The sequence below is a fragment of the Sinocyclocheilus rhinocerous genome, unplaced genomic scaffold (genome assembly GCF_001515625.1).
Source record: "Sinocyclocheilus rhinocerous isolate Xijiao unplaced genomic scaffold, SAMN03320098_v1.1 scaffold980, whole genome shotgun sequence".
NCBI classification, from domain to species: Eukaryota; Metazoa; Chordata; class Actinopteri; order Cypriniformes; family Cyprinidae; genus Sinocyclocheilus; species Sinocyclocheilus rhinocerous.
This window is the reverse complement of record NW_015635053.1, coordinates 109,953-122,499: the sequence shown is the minus strand read 5'-3', so window position 1 is coordinate 122,499 and position 12,547 is coordinate 109,953. Positions and strand designations below refer to the sequence as shown.

Genomic DNA, 12,547 nt, shown 5'->3' with positions numbered 1-12,547 from the left:
TTTTCAATTTATGAATAAAATAAAGCCTGTGGTAAACATAACTTGACGATACATCTACATTTTGTTTTACAATATAAACTGCACGCACTCACAGCCTAAACCTTATCTAGCTACTTATTAAAAACGTACGTTTTCAAAAATGAACATAACTGCTTCAAAATTTTTGTTTTGGGTATGGATGTGTGTACTTTACGTTGTAGAACAAAATGTAAAAGTATCGTCAAGTTATGTTTACCACAGGCTTTATTTTACTCGTAAATTGAAAAACCCCATTATAAAACCCCATAGGAAAATCTCGAAGGAACCCACGGAGAATTACTCTACCGGGTTCTGACATCATAGTTCCCCGACTCTAGCGGTTGCTGAATAAACAGAAGATTTAACTGCTTTCAAGACGTAGTTCACTGAGAAGCTACGCAAACAGCTGTCATTTTCTCTCTTCTTCAAGTTCTTCGGTTTCATAATCGTATGATTATATCGTCTGCGATTTTTTTTTGCGTAGCCTGTCAGAGAACTACGGCTATGTATAGTAAATGCTGCTCCATCTGAAAGCAGGTGATGGAGATTTACTACTAATCACAGAACCGGCTTTACTGATAAGATCCGCATGACAATCACATTCGATTAATCATGCAGCCCAACTGTGAAATATTATTGCAATTTAAAATAACTGTTTTCTATTTGAATATATTTTAAAATGTAATTTATTTATGAGATCAAAGCTGAATTTTCAGCATCATTACTCCAGCCTTCAGTGTCACATGATCCTTCAGAAATCATTCTAATATGCTGATTTGCTGCTCAGAAAAATGTTTTATTATTCTGAAAACATTTGTGCTGCTTAATATTTTTCTATACATATGTCTACACATATAGACGTTATATGAAAAAGTTTCAGAAGGTTTTCACTGTTTACACAAATCTGTTTATTGCATTCTGACTAACCTGAAATATTTTTCATGAAACGGAACCCTTATTTTAAAAAAAAAGTTTAAAATAAATATATTTTACTGTGGTGTTATACAAGACTGCGTGTTACTGTGAGTCGTGAGAGAGAAAATAAAAATAGGCCAGCAGAAGAGAATGAGTCCTAGTTGCTGTATGAAAACGCTCTCTGATATCTGCCAACTGTTCTCTTAGGCATTCTGCACTTCTTTGAACGTATCGAATGCAAAAAGGCAACTATTTTTCGCTGAGCACAGCTCCACATGCAGTATCAGCAGTTTAGAGACAAAAGCCAAACTCATTACATAACCTCTATGCTGACTGTGACAGACACCCAACTGTTAGCAATCTGCCACAGCACACAAAACTCTGCCATCTTGTGCCGCATTTACTCAATGAAGAAAATCAGGGCTTGTCTCTATTTAGCGGACTTCGTTTTTTGACCCGTGCGACCATTTGAAAGCAAACGGAAGCCTATTATTTAGCCAAATACTACTTAATGTTGCTGTATTTACTAGTATTTGTTGTAGCACAGTGTCGAGTAGCATGACATATGCAATAAACATCCATTTTCAAAGAGTGCTGTACTTTCTGATAGCTGGAAACCTCAAAGTCAACCTCTAAGAAGCCCTGCGGCATTTTCAGCTGTATTGGAGTATTTTTGCACCTTTATACTTAAGTTTGGTTACTATTACAAGCTGAGATATTATGTTGAGCTGGTCACACCTGCTCTCTGTGATTGTGTGTCCCTCTCCAGAGGGCTGCTTTGGTGTTGGCTCTGCTTGTGAGTAAATGAAAGCCTAACTCCCAATCTCCTTCCATGGGGCTTTTCTGCACAATGTGTGGAAAGCTGTTGCAGAAGGAGGGGTTTGCTTGAGGGTCTCGTGGTCCTTGTACCTTGTTGGAGGCTGAACTGAGACCAGGCTTACAGGAAATTGAACAGGAATAATTTAATGGTGATTCAGAGACATGTTCTCGGATGCGTGGACATGCTGTGAGGGAATGCTTGCGTTTCTGGTAGCTGTACATCTCTATTATGTACTCTGTTAACCGTGAGACTATATTGGTACGTTTGATGACAACTTTCGAACATGAGTTGGTCAAATGCATGCCTTTAGTTCTGACAACAGTATCTGACTTTCTCGCACATCCATTGTTTTTGTTTTCACTTTCATATATAATGTTGTTTTTATTGGCATGTTCAATCTTCATCTTCAAGTAGTTCTTAAAATGAAGAGAACAGCTGTGAATGTTTCCACCTAGTGGGCCCACCAGTTAGTGCAATCAATTTGACAAGAATCCTTAAAAACAAGAGTGGCCAACTTAGGTCCTGGAGAGCTTTAGTGCTGCAGAGTTTTGCTCCAACCTTGAAAAAAACCCACCTGCATGTAGCTTTCTATTGACCCTTAGACCTTGATTAGCTTGTTCAGGTGTGTTTGTTTAGGGTTGGAGCAAAACTTAGGCCATGTCCACACGTACACGGGTATTTTTATAAACTGAGTTTTTCCTTCTTTCGTTTTAAAAAAATCTCCATCCACATGAAAATGCAAACGCATGCTGTGAAGCACTGGCAAGAGCATGCCAAACCAACAGGTGGTGATATAATCTCAACCGTAAAGCCATGTTGGCCAATCAGAAGCCTGAAAAAGTTTCCAGTAGGCAGAGATAACAGCGCAGGCTCCGACGTCACAAGCCAAAACTTCCGGTTTCGCTGTCTACACGACAACACTGCAACCAGAGTTTTTTTAAATCTTCACCCTGGCAGGCGTTTTCAAAAATGTTCGGTTTCAGTGACCTGGTGCTGCGTTTGTGTGTGGACGAACGGCCTAACCACGTAGAAAAAGCTGCGGTTTTAAAAAATAACCGCGTTCGTGTGGACAGGGCCTTAGCCACCCCTGGTTAAAAAGATCTTTCACTCAAAATTTTGTCTTCATTTACCCACCATCATATCATTCCAAACTCTCTTCATCATACAAAATGCTTGTGTCATTTCAAGTCTGAGATACTCTACTCAACTTTTAAAATCTGAACAGATTTTAAAACATCAGACATCTTATATTTGAGGACTTGTTATAGAGGAAAAATTGGGCATCATATACTAAATGACTTTCAAGTTGTCATGACTCAAACTTAGACTCAAAATGAAAACAATATGTGTTCTAAACTTGGCTCCTTAGTCTGAAGCTAAAAAATTGGTGTCTGTGCCCATCATACAATCTGTCTACTTCGACTGCCCAAAGTATGCAGACTCTCTGACTTTCGGCAACTAATGACTGCGATTTCAGACAGCAAATCTAGACAAAAGTTGTGTTGTGTATTCCAAACTCTGGTATACAGTGTAATATTCAAATTGCAACCTTTCACACTACACTCTCAGATAAAAAGGCACAAAAGCTGTTACGGGGGCAGTGCTTTTTCGAATGTATACTTTTTACCTTTAAGGTACTAATATGTATGCTTTTGTACCTTTTTTCAGAGAGTGTACCTTTTGAAACATGCTTGAAATAGCTTGAAATATAATCCCATTGACTTTCATAATAAATGCAAAAACAGCTGAAATGTTCTTCGTATTCCTTTGTGTTATAGGTACTCTCAGAAAAAAAAAATGAGGGCAGTACCCTTTGGTGGTAATATGCATTATTAAGGGCTAAAAAAACTAACAAAGTTGTACCTTTTTGGTGTTTTTGCCTTTATTATGATATAGGACAGTACTCGGACAGAAAGTGAAGTGGGAGAGAGATAGGGGGATGGGATTAGGAAAGGTCCACGAGCCGGGAATCGAACTCGGGATACCCGAAGCACAACAGCACTATATGCTGGTGTGTTGCTCACAAGGCTATTAAGCACCGTAAAGGTGTACTTTTTTGAAAGGGTGCCACCCTAGTGACAGATTTTGTACCATTTTTTCCCCCTGAAAGTGTATATGTAGTTATTTACAGCCCTTTGTTGATATTTTGTATCATTACTTGCTCAAGCATATTACAAGCCCTGTAGACCAGTGGTGTCCAATCCTGCTTCTGGAGGGTCGCTATCCTGCAGAGTTTATCTCCATTCCTAATTAAACACACCTGGACCAGCTAATCAAGGTCTTCAGGATTACTAGAAACTTTCAGGCAGGTGTGTTGGGACAGATTGCAGCGTTGGTCCTCCAGGAGCAGGACCAGACACCCCTGCTGTAGAACTGAGCTGATTTTGTATCTTTAGCTAACCAAATACTCATGGAGAAGAGCACATTTTCTTTATAAAGATACACCACATTTATAGCAAGATTTTTCTGCTTTGTTCCTTGTAAGAGTGCGTTGACTCTTGCTTTTAAGAACGATTTTGCACTTTACGCCACAAAGGAAGCAGCATGTAATTTTGTCCTCTATTCTCTTGTCTTTTATGTGTTCTCATTCCTGGAATTGAATCATCAGAGTGGACAGAAGCGCTTAGTGCTTTCAGCCTGGACACGAATAAAACAATTAACCAGAGATTCACAACCATCGGGGGCTGCTTTGTCTTCCTGTTTGCCATTTTGTCCTCTTGGGACACAAACAAGTAGGAGAAAGATCCAATTACCTCCTTCAAGAGGAGAGGCAATTCTCCTTAAAGCGATAGTCTCAGATCTGCCACATTAGGTTTGTTTTTTTTCATGGTTTGGGAATGCTAACAACCATAATATTATCAAGGGGCTCCGAGCTTCTGCCTCAGAGCGTTTCTGTTCGGGTCTGTGTGTTTTTATTTGCAATAGTAGTTTTGCGGATTGATCCTAGAAGGTCAACGCCAAATTATGCTTCCTAGTACCTCCTGTCTGTCTGTGTATCCAACAGGAAGAGCTAACAAGACAGCGTTGGTGTAATTCAGTTATGGATTCGGCTGTGTCAGAATAATACATTTTTTCATATGTGTGTGGCTGGCCACTATTGTTTAGGATCGGTTCGAAAGAGTGAGGAAGTAGAAATGAAGTAATGAAATGAAAGATTTGTGTAGTTTCTCAGGGGATTTGCTAGTCATGGACGAGCAAATCTTTTAATGTGCTCTCACATTAGTACTAATTTCAAGAAATAGCGGGAGTCTGAAAAGCGCTGTTGAGAGGCGAAGAAAATGTGTGTGTGTATGGAGAGAAGGAAATCTTGCGGAGAGAGAGAGATTAAACCAGTTTATCTCTGACTTTTTCCGCATCTGGAGATAGTAGTCATGGTTATTATGGGGATTGGGACTGTCCCAGAGACATTGAGCAGAGGAGCTGCACTTCAACAACCTCTAAATGTCTTCTCCTTTTCCCTTAGAGAAGCTGCAATGTGTCTATTACTCATACAGCGATGTGGCTGTTACTAAACCAAAAGCTTCTTTTTATATAGCAGTGGTTTTGCATTTAGTGGCGAGCCAACACGGGTTCAAAATTGTTTTTGTGTACACAACTACATACAATTAAACTTCTACAAAGATTTATGAGTTTGTGTCAAAATCTGTAGGGTTTGAATGGACTCACGGCTTGTGATGTCTACAACGTGTCAAAAACATTGTAGGCTCACGGCTTATGATGTCAACAATATATAATATTGGAAGCATTTTGGAAGTTTATTTACATTTCGCTTTTCTTACTACACGCTTAAAAATAGAGGTTCCAAATGTATGCATGATTACAGTATATGGTTATTTGCTTTTTTTTTAATTTGCATTTAGTGTTGTTTTTCCCCACCACCCTTATCAGAGCAGTGACAGTTTAAAATGTTTTACTTTAGATCATTTTGTGCAACCTTGTATAATACAATATTGTTCTGAGTTTTATATGTCAGCTTGTTTCCAAAATTTCACAGGAGTATTTGAAGCTATTGTATTATCCATTTTTATAAATGTTGCTTATTAAAGATTAAAGGGGTCATATGATGCTGCTAAAAAGAACAGTATTTTTGTTTGTTCATTTGGTGTAATGAAATGTGTTTATGTGGTTTAAGGTTAAAAAACACATTATTTTCCACATACTGTACATTATTGTTTCTCCTCTATGCCCCACCTTTCTGAAACGCGTCGATTTAGCAGAGGCGGGTGGGCTTGAGAACGGACATGTGACGACGGCTGGCTGGACTCTGCTTCGTCCACGGTGAAAGCCGATCCGGCGATCGACAGCGCAAAGTTGTAGTATTTCCTCAGCGACCAGCACGGATCAGCTCCAGGCATGACGAATCAGATATCGTCCTCTTTTGGAAGACCAAACAAAGTAGTTTCGCTTTCACAATGCTGCACACAACGAAACACACAGTGTCTTTACGACATGGTGGCGGAAACAACAAAACTAAAGGAAAAATTTAAATCGCATCATATGACCCCTTTAAACTATAAGTTTATTCCCACTAGGGGGCCTCAATAAACTTCCAAGGGGGCTGTTGGCTAATTAAAACTAATTAAGCAATAATTTATAATTATAATAATTTATATATAATTTATAAAACTCTATTTTAGTTTTAAATGTAAAAAGAACATAAATGGGTATTTACACCCAATGGCTGCAATATAACAAAGAGTGAAAAATTTAAGGGGGTCTGAATACTTTCCGTACCCACTGTATATAGTTTTTATTGATGAACATGCATTTCTTGAATCACAAAATGGATTGTGGTTAATTTAATATATCAGTACTCTCAGTTTCTGTTAATAAAAATGTTTGAAAACAAGCAGATTTGCAATAATTGCATAACATTACATTAATAGCCCATAAGGTTGGGTATTTGAGTGTTGGACAATGGCAGTCCTTTGTGTAAAAAAAGTTGAGAATTATGTACTGCTCTACTCTTTATATTCAGGTTCCTGCACCCATTTATGCGAACCAGACTTATACAAAAGCAAGACAACACATCTGATACAGGTACTGAAGTTTTGTTTACTGAACACATACTGGAGTTTGAGATTAGATTGTTCGGAGCAAAATCTCTCAGCCTCACAGCTTCACTTAAACGTGAGATTGTTTTCAGAAATGGAAATCCAACCCTTGTCATGATAAAACAATGCTGTTTTGCGATAGAGATTTGTTCAGCCAGACGGCGCCATGATGGGTGTGCTGGAGTGTGATAATTCAAGAGCTGCAGGGGAGGACTGTGATTTATGGGATATCCTTTATGTGTTACGAAACGTGTTCTTTCGAAAGCCCACCCCCAAACAAGAGTCATTTCCCTAATTGATAGTTGCTTGGAAACTCTATGAGAGGGGCTAAAAAAGACTAATAATGTACAAAATATTGTGTGTGTTGATCAAGACCAGTAAAATGAAACGTTACATTTTCATTGACTTGCTTGAGACTATTGATTTTGAATTGATATGGGTTTTCACACTACACTGTGCCTGCGAGGTCACTCATAATGAAGTATGGATTAACACAATGATGTTTTAAAACTATGACGCACCTAGTGCGTTTCAAATGACGCAAATGTACAGCGCTAAACCCAGATTAATATAGGCTCTATTTGAGTGCTGTCTCAATCCCCATCATAAAAGTTATTGATTACTCCCTACAAACACTCTCATGCTTGTGCTCAGCCACTGGGATATTGGTGTTAAAGGGGTCATATGATTCAGTGCTGGTCATTTGAGGTCTCTCTGAGGTACTGTGGATGCCAGCTCAAGTTTATAAGTTCAGGAGACATCAGGAGACCAGTGGAATCAGGTGTGTTAGATAAGGGAGACATACAAAAGGTGCAGGGCAGGGGGGCCTCCAGGACAGGTTTGGGAACCACTGATCTAAACCAAGGCAGTTGCTGGCTTTTGGAACATTGTAGCTGTTTTCTAACTGGTTTAAGATATTTTCACCATGTAAAAAACAATCAAGCTTCATTTTGCTTTCATGTAGTCAAAAAGCATGGAGGAAAATATGTGGCTTGCTTTTTATGTTTTTCTCAAATGAAAACAGACACATTTTTTGAGGAAATAAATGCCATTACACTCAAACCTAATCAAATACGCCTTTTTTTGTCTTTCACTTTAATGCAACACAGAATATGTACACTTCCATTCAAATGTTTGTGTTTGGTAAAATATTTTAATGTTTTTGTAAAAAGTCTCTTATGCTCACCAAGGCTGCATTTATTTAATCAAAAATACAGTAAAAACTGTAATATTGTAAGATATTATTACAATTTAATATAACTGTTTTCTATTTTAATGTTTTAAAATAATTTAATAATTTATTGCTGTGATGCAAAGCTGGATTTTCAGCATCATTACTCCAGTCTTCAGTGTCACATGATCCTTTAGAAATAATTCTAATATGCTGATTTGCTGCACAAGAAACATTTATTATTATTATCAATGTTGAAAAGAGTTTACTTACTCTAATAGTTTACTTATAGCATATTATTTCTGTGGAAATTTATATTTCTTCAGGATTCTTTGATGCATAGAAAGTCCAAAAGAACAGCATTTATATGAAATAGAGCAAAACTTTGTAACATTATACATGTCTTTACTATCGCTTTTGATCAATTTAATGCACCCTGGCTAAATAATTTTTCTTTAAAAAAAATTAGTTTGAGTTATATTCTGATTCAATTTTTATAGTTGTCTCATATAAATCTTATACTGTAACACTGAAATGACACTCATCATCTTTAAAATGCATGTCAGTTTGCATAATATCTCAGTCTGTTTATTATAAACAAGACAAGCCCAGTGAGAGGGCCTGTTTTATAGCGGCCAAGAACATCCTGCCCGTGCCAGAGCCACCCCTCCCCGCTCCCGTTACAAGCTGTTTGCAGGATGCAGGATCTGGAGGTATTCCCTCAGCACTCACACCAGCTCCAGAGCTGAAACACTACACCACACTGAAGAGGTCAGACATAGACAAGAGTGACTGGGGAAACACTTACGAAAACGTTTTACTAAGCAAGATGAGGGAGTGTTGTTTTTAGGTTACTACCGTTGGGTTTCTGATTCTTACTAGTGATATAGCAGAATGCTTATGTAATCATTTTTGATTCTCCACAGCAGTTTTAGTAGGTTATGAGTCACACGGGCCTCTGGCTATGGCCGCATTAAACTGCAAATACAGTGGCGCAATTAAAATTTATTAGATTAGAGATCTGTAACTACGATTCTCATGAAATGTATTTAATTGCCTCCTGGTTTGAACAAAAACATCTAGAGCAGAAAATTCTCCTTGCTTATTTTGAATTTCAACCATTCCAACGACAGTATCTGCTTAAATATGGAGGGCATTCCCTGTGAATCCTTTAATGTAAGCTTTCATTTGCACGTTCTTGGATCTCTGATGTTGGTAATGGTCACATGATATTTAATTAAACAGATAAAATATAAGATTATATAAATGATCATTTTTAGTATTTTATTTTTTATTTTATGTTTTAAATAACTTGTTTAAACATGGGCCTGTATGTTTTTATGGCTGGTTGTTATATGTTTGTTTAAACTGTAATTTTAAAAATGAATATATAAATATATTACTGTTGTAAATTAAAAATGTTCTGTAAAAAAGTAACATTTGAAAATTATGAAATTTTATTTAAAATATTAGAATATTAATATTTATGTTTTAAATTTTAAACATCCAATTCCTCTAGCTTTTATCTTGGCAAATGTTTATCCACAGAAATGCCTTGAATTTGATAATCGCACCAAACGATTTTGATTAATTGTGGAGCCACATTTATTTGTTAATTTTACAGCATTAATTTAAACATTTGATTTAATTATTGTGTTTTTATCAACTCATGCGGTTTCCTCACAAACCCCCATTTGGGAAAGCCTGATCTAGATCATGATATGAATAAATAATAGTCTTAAAGATAACAGGTTTTCACACTGTTTCTGTCAAGGCTGGTCTATTGTAATTGTGAGTAAACAGAAGGAGCTCCATCCGGTCTCAGAGCTACGCCTCAGGACAGAAGTCACTCGGGGTCCAAGCTTTGGTCACCAGTGAGTGTAATAGATCCAGAATCAGTCAATACTCTGTGGTCACTGAAGGGCTAGTTCCTACTGAAAAGCATCTTACTGAGATCACTTACATCTACTTGCTGCTCTTTATAGCTTGCGCCATTCAAAGTCTTTTGAGGCAAAAAGAACGTACTGTAGTGCTCAATATATTCTGAAGTAGTTTTTCAATTTTGAGACACTTCAGTGTGGCAGTTTTCACAGCCCATGTTTAGACACTCTTGAGCACATGGAAGTGTCTTTGCTTCATGAAAGACCTGTGATTTCTTTTTTTTTAAACACATTGATTTCTTTTTGAAACCATTCCAAGATTTTCCCTCCAAAAGAATCCAGTTCTCCCCGTTAATGTGATTAATCTTGTGCTAAGCATGTAGCTAGTGTTTGCTGCAAATATTGACAGCATGTAAGGGTCGAACGATCCGGCTCTCATTGAGGACTAGGTGGAGGAATGGAAAAGGCCATCCCTTTCTCTCCCGCTTGGAGTGATTGAGGCAGTATTGATTTCATTTTCATCAGCTCTAAAGGAGACAGCCACACTTAAGGAGATGGGTAATTTTTTGTGACACGTAATAAAAGCCTTGTGAGTCTCCAGCTGTCTGTCTCCGGGGGCGCCGAGACTGAAATCACAGTGGACCAACACAGAGTACAGGCAGATCAAACGGTGAATATGCCATATGAGCGCTATCCCACTGCTGCTGTGTTACTCTGGTGTGCATTAACTCTCACATCGTTCACTGAATACTGGGAAACACCAGTTAAATGCTGGAATCATGGAAAGTACATCTTTCACTCATTACATTTACCTCACGGCTATCGTTTTATTTTCGGTCCCAAATAATGAGGGGGGTTTGAGCACTTCAGTTTTTCCATTAGCTGCAGAAAAAATGCTTTTGCATTGATTTGAGGTTGACGAAACTGTTTGATGCAGCAAAATGTAGGAAGAAATTATACATGATCCTTATGTTGAATTACAGGTTGAGTGTATCATTAAGAATGTAATTTCACTAGCTTTACTAGTGAAACCCAGTCTTTGGTCTTTTTGCAGTCAATATTTGGTCTTTATAAAATCAATATTTGATATTGACTGAACATTGTGCCTGTGTGTCGTTTAACCCAGTTTCAATACCTGTTTTATTTTAAGTCCAAAATGGATGGTGCACATTTTTTGTTTTCAGATATTTTTAGTTACTTTGAAGTAAATATTGCATTTCAAAAATGCAGTAATTGACTGCAGTACAATCATGCTAAAAGCAACTTAATATGGTCGCTGTTTTTTGCAACTGGTGTTGGGTTGTAGCTGGTCCAAGCTTGATTAGGTGTTAACCATCAACGTGGACCTGATTGACCTAGAATATTTTTGTCATGCATGGGCTCTGCTTGAAAACACAGGTCATACCACCCTTAAGGTAGACGTATTAGGTTTGAAACATGGTGGCTGGTGGTTGAAGATTATATGTACCAGTTCTAACCAGCTTGATCAAATGTTCTACCAGCTCAACCACATCTCCACCATCTGGTAGACCAGCTGGTCCATTTAATATCTGACCAAATGACAAACAACCATACTGCATTATAAGCTACCTATAAGGCAGTTTTTACAGAGTATGTTTATATTTTAATCCTGTTTTCAATTGTAATTGTTTTCTTTTTGAACCCACATACGGTTATAAAACAATCATGACTTAATAAGTACAAACATCGATTAGCACAATGTGTGTCCTGTGGCTTGAATAGAAATGCTCATTTTACCTAGTGTCAGTTTTAAAATACCGAAAACTTCTATTGGAAAATCTAGCCAATAACCGATATCCGATAACAGGCCAATAGTCTTTTTAAAATCAGCATTAGTATGAATGAAAAACTTTTCAGTTAATGTAAAATAGAGCTGAAAATTAACATTAATAAGTTAACTAATGATTTGTACTTATCAAATGAAATTAAATAAAAATAGCCTTGCTTCATCACTACAGACACACTGATGGCGTTGTTGTTTTTACTTTATGAAAAACATGGAATAAAATGATGAAAATGAGAGAAAATATGTCTAGAAAGAAAAACTACTAAATTCAACTAAATTCTAAACAATAAGAACTATCGGTGCCGATTAATTGGTAAAACCGATATATCAGTTCATCTCTAATTGGTCGACTTAATACACAGCTCCCTGGAATGCTTGGTTCTTATTGGTCAATTATGGCATTCTTTAGTCGGATATGTTTGTATAATGACACTGACCTGTCTAAGCTGACCGCTGTCACAGACAACCGATTTTCTGCATAGCTTGTATTAAAGGGTTAGTTCACCCAAAAATGAAAATTAGCCCACAAATTACTCACCCTCAAGTCATCCTAGGTGTATATGACTTTCTTCTTTCAGACGAATCCAGTCAGAGTTATATAAAAAATTGTCTTTGATCTTTCAAGCTGTTTAATGCCACTCAGCGGGTGTTGCATGCATCAGTCCAAAAGAAGTGAAATAAAAAGAGCCCATCCATAAAAAAAAGTGTCTCACACGGCTCCGGAGGGTGAACAAAGGCCTCCTGTAGCGAATCGATGCATTTTTGTAAGAAAAATAACCATATTTAAAACGTAATAATCACTTTAATGTAGCTTGCACCAACAGTTGTACACGGAAGCAGCTCCGGGCGGATGACGTACGAGGTCAGCGTTGCGCATGCACC

General features: G+C 37.4%; 1 protein-coding gene across 2 annotated transcripts in view; it reads left to right on the top strand.

The window, feature by feature from the left end:
- syt2a (synaptotagmin IIa) overlaps positions 1-12,547 on the top strand; it is a 78,828-nt gene that overhangs the window by 18,035 nt on the left and 48,246 nt on the right. Inside the window, exon 1 of one of the 2 annotated variants that reach the window (XM_016560738.1) lies at positions 6,769-6,793. The exons of the other annotated variant lie outside the window; for it this stretch is intronic. The gene's annotated coding sequence lies outside the window, so the exon portion shown is untranslated. Of the gene's footprint in view, positions 1-6,768; positions 6,794-12,547 lie in introns of those variants that run through there. 2 annotated transcript variants of the gene reach the window in all.